This window comes from Quercus robur, chromosome 2, assembly GCF_932294415.1.
Source record: "Quercus robur chromosome 2, dhQueRobu3.1, whole genome shotgun sequence".
Taxonomy (NCBI): Eukaryota; Viridiplantae; Streptophyta; class Magnoliopsida; order Fagales; family Fagaceae; genus Quercus; species Quercus robur.
The window spans coordinates 32,370,567-32,375,275 of record NC_065535.1 but is presented as its reverse complement, the minus strand read 5'-3'; the positions used below and the strand labels follow the sequence as shown (position 1 = coordinate 32,375,275).

Below are 4,709 nucleotides of genomic sequence, written 5' to 3'. Positions count from 1 at the left end.
CACATATGGAAAGAGGTAGATTCCCTGTTAAGATCACATAGTCTTGCAGTTACTTCATTATTTACAACACCAAAGAATGTAGTAACCACACCATGTGCGTTCAGAATCATAGAAAATCCATAATTTCATGGAACACTATCCTCTACATTTCACTTGAAATGTTAATCTGGAGAAAGAGTCTATTTCGTAAGTAAAATTTTATTTCCAGTTCTAATAGTGTATAGAGCCCTACATCATTTAAAACTTTAAATGATATGACACAGTATAGACCTTTAGAGACAGGGACAAGTGAATGCTTTCTTTCAATCAAATAACCATTGAAAGAATCATTGTGATCATTTTATTGGTGTGTGTATTACCTGCAAGAGCATAGTCAGATAAAACATTGGAATTAAAAGAAACAAGATTGGCCAGGTTAAAATAGATAATTTTGCATAACCATTGAAAGAATCATTGTGTTCATTTTATTGGTGTGTGTATTACCTGCAAGAGCACAGTCAAATAAAACATTGGAACTAGGAGAAACAAGATTGGCCAGGTTAAAATAGATAATATTGCATAGCCAGAGTAAGAGATAATAGCTGCCCCAAGGGCAAAATTTAATTTGAAAGCCACATCAAGGTCGATTGCTGTCAAATCATATGACACCTACAAAAGTAAACACTATAAGTCCAACTGAGTTTTTCTAAAGCAAAGCAAACAAATTTTACTTTGAACTGTTACCCTGTTAACAATCCTTCCCGAAGGCGTTGAGTCATAAAAGGACATTGGTGCCAGGAAAAGAGAGGTCAGCAGTGTAGAAAAAATCGTCTGTGATGCCCCAAAACTTAAAACAACAAAGTAAAAGGATCTAAGAATCTGAGAGATAATTAGAATACACCCAATGATTGAGTAAATTGTGATCAGTTTTACTCTATTAACATGAGAATCCTGTATGTGAGTAGCCAACCAGTAGTTTTGAATAATTTGCCCAACTACGTATGGGAGATGGAATATGTTTGCAAAGGAAAAGTACAAAAAGCCCTTATTCTGCTTCAAATACTGTAAGGCTTGAGACCAGTGTCTCCTGTTTCTCTTTCTTCTTGTTTAAGCAAGTGATCTCCTAAAGATGACATTAATTGCTTCTCATTATAGTTCTTCTTGATCTCACTTTTGGAGGGTCCTGATTTTCTGAAAGAAGCATATTTTTCTTGCCTCTCAAAACCAACAGTGTCATGATGTGCATTGACTAGATTTTGAAATTCTTGACTAGAAGCCAGTAACTCATCATATGTAGAAGTTCTTAGTATTTTCCCTTCAGTCATAAACTGCCAACAAAATGGAGTCTATTTAGTCCAAGAGTTTCTAACAACACTGATAATTGAAAATGTGTAGTAAAATTGGAAATGATATCTATCAACTATTTTTTAGGTATCAATACCAGAGTTAAGAAGTACAGGGGAGAAAGTGCCCCCAACCCAGAAGGTAAATGGATAAATAAATGAAAGACACTGAGAAAACAGCATAGTTTCACTAGTATACTACCGAAACAGAATCAAATGCAGGAAGGAAGTTGACTTGGTGTGTCACCAACAAGACCGTCTTCCTAGATAGAGCTCCCATCACATATTCCTGGCCACAAGGCATATTAGATTTTCTCTCCAATAGCAAGAAAGAGTACTAGTAGCAAAAACCCATTAGATAAAAATTTTAAAAATTATTAAAAAAAAAAGAAAGAAAAAAAGAGAAACTATCACATCAAACAGTCTGGTTGCAGTTTGTGCATCAACAGCACTGAATGGATCCTCGAAGAGGTATACATCTGCATCCTGATAGAGCGCACGTGCAAGTTGAATGCGTTGCTTTTGTCCACCACTCAAAGTAACACCTCTTTCTCCTATTTCTGTGAGATCACCATATGGAAGCGTCTCAAGGTCTTTTATTAGGGAACATCTTCTAAGCACTTCTTGATATCTAAGCATATCCATGGGGGACCCAAACAGAATGTTTTCTTGTATAGACCCTGTTTGGATCCAGGATGTCTGAAAAACATATGCTATCTTTCCCTTAACGTTAACCTAAAAATAGGCCCCAAAGCACTATTAAGAACTTATATATCTACACTGATGGATGCATATAGTTAAGCAGGCAAATACAGAAATTTAGTAGAGGGTAACAAGAGAAAATGAAGGAAAAATATCATATTCCTCCTAGGAAATTTGCTACCTTAGTCTCATGAAAAACGTAAAATATACAATGCCATGATGAGGAATGAAATAATTACTTACTATGCCCTTGATGTTTGGCACCTCTCCAAGAATTGCAGCTGAAAGGGTAGATTTACCGGATCCAACCACTCCACAAATAGCAACCTTTTCTCCAGGTTTCACTACCAAATTTATGTCTCTTAGTGTGGCATTTGCAGAATTAGTCTCCCATGATATTTCAGTGGACATGATAAATATGGACTGCCCAAGCTCTTTCCCATCGCACTTTTGGCTTGTACCTTTGTTCTCTAACTCTGGCGCCTCAAGAAACTTCACTATCCAAGTTAATGAAACCTTTGCTTCAATAAACACTGCAACAACATCAGGGATCATCCGAATGCTCTCCTGAACATTGCGCAGAGTTGCTAGGAACATGAATACATTACTAATAGAGAGTGGAATTCCAAGGAAGTAGCATGCCCAAAAGGTGGCAATTGCTGCTAAAATGGGAGATGACCAAAAAAAATCAAATAGTACCCCTTTTTTGTGTTAAAACTGCAAGTATCTGCTCGGATTCTTCTTTCCTTAACCCTTCTATTGCATCCTTAAAATGTTTCTCCCATGCGTACAACTTCAAGACCTTCATATTTGCAAGAGCTTCTGACATGGCCTTCAACCTCTTATCTTGTGCCACCATAAGTTTTGCCAGATACTTGTGCTGCAATTTAGCTAATGGAGAACTCGCAACCACCGTGAATATAACTACAATTAAAGCTGCAACAGTTGCTAGCCCTATAGAATACCAGATGACAATTAATGCAAGACATAGTTGGAGATTTGTTGACCATATCTGATCAAACCAATATGGGAATTCACCTATTCTATAGGCATCTACTGTGACATAGTTCATTATCTGGCCAGGAGAATGAGTCACCTTAGCAGCATTTGAGAGTCGGAGTTGCTTCTGATAGATTGCTGCAGAAAGAAAGGATCTTACTTGGAGCCCAATCATTCTGGATCGAAAGAACCATTGTCTCTCAGAGAGTGACTCCAAACACTTCACCAAGAAGAGCCCTCCGGCCAGTGCATAACCCTCATATTCAAAAGCTGCTTTGCCTTCTGCAACCTCAATGAAGGCTTTTAGAAACAATGGACTGGCGGACAGTGTGAGCACCTTGATCAATGCAAAGAATCCAGAAATTAAAATTGCTTTTTTTCTGGCAGGAAAAAATAGCTGAGAACATTGAAGGAGATTCATATTTTGCCTTTTGTCTCAGTTTGCTTAGTTGCTCTGTGAACATTAAGTAGCATGTTTGAGCTTGGTCTGCCTGTCGTAACTGTGGAATATCAACATCCTCAAGAATTTCTGCTTACCATGCTTCATTAATGGATTAAACCACCAAAATGTCATTGTACTAAGAAATCCAGCTTTGGCAAAAGGAGTAACATTTTCATTAGAATCATTTTCACCTTTGGCATTGGCTTCTTCACCTCGCAAAGGTGCATAGTAAGTATCAAGGTCCAAGTCTGGACCAGTACTGTATCTCTTTGCAACGTCACTTGAACACTTAGATTTCCCACAGAAAACGGTCCAGAAACCGTTCATCACGCCTTGCCTCTATCAGCTGAAAGTTCAAACAAGACGCTTTATCTGGTTTAGCGGCAATCAGATAGAGCCTAGAAATTTTTTTTCAGGGACCAAGTTGAATATACAATAAAAATTCATGGCAAAAAAAAAAAAAAAAAACTTTATTTCATAAATTAATTTTAATTGAGCAAAATTTTATCATACATTCCTTTCTAAAATTATTTACATGAAAAATTATTATTGCACAAACGATATTATGCATAACCATACACACAATATGTAACTATCACTATTTTTCTTCTTTTTTATTATGAGAGTAACTATCACTATTCTGTTTTATATATAAAGTCAAACAATAAAGTGAATTTGTAGTTATCTCCTCATTATAATAACTAGTATGCAACCAGAATGATAATTTATAATGGTACTATCAATGTTAGTTTAGGTTATTAAATATATAAGACATTGGTTTGACCAAGGCATTTGGAAGTATTAAAATAATTTTCAATATCTTCAAATTTTAATGATATTAGTTACACCAAATTTCTCATTACACTACTGTTATATATATATAATTTTGAAAATCACTATTGGACACTACATATACAATATCAATTCACTATCACTGTTTGTGAAATTTTACTAAATACAACACAAAATAAAAAAAAATAAATTGGTTCAATTATATCTCCTAAATTGAATGTAAATAGGTGCATGAGATCGTTTAGCTCAATTACAGTTTGTTACGTTCAAGATTTTCACATACAAAATATGTAAATAGAAACCGTATTAAAAAAATAAATAAAAAACACTCATTAGTTCAGAAGAATAAATAAATAAAAGCAAAAATCTAAACAATTTAATTTGTATGAAAAACTAACAAAGGCAAAATCTAATTTTAATTCTAATCAAATTTTCTCTGAGTTTGGTTTTAA

General features: G+C 35.0%; 1 pseudogene; it reads right to left on the bottom strand.

Annotated features, from left to right (window-relative positions):
- Window positions 1–264: 264 nt before the first annotated feature.
- On the bottom strand, window positions 265–3,807 carry LOC126713378 (ABC transporter C family member 10-like; annotated as a pseudogene).
- Window positions 3,808–4,709: the final 902 nt, after the last annotated feature.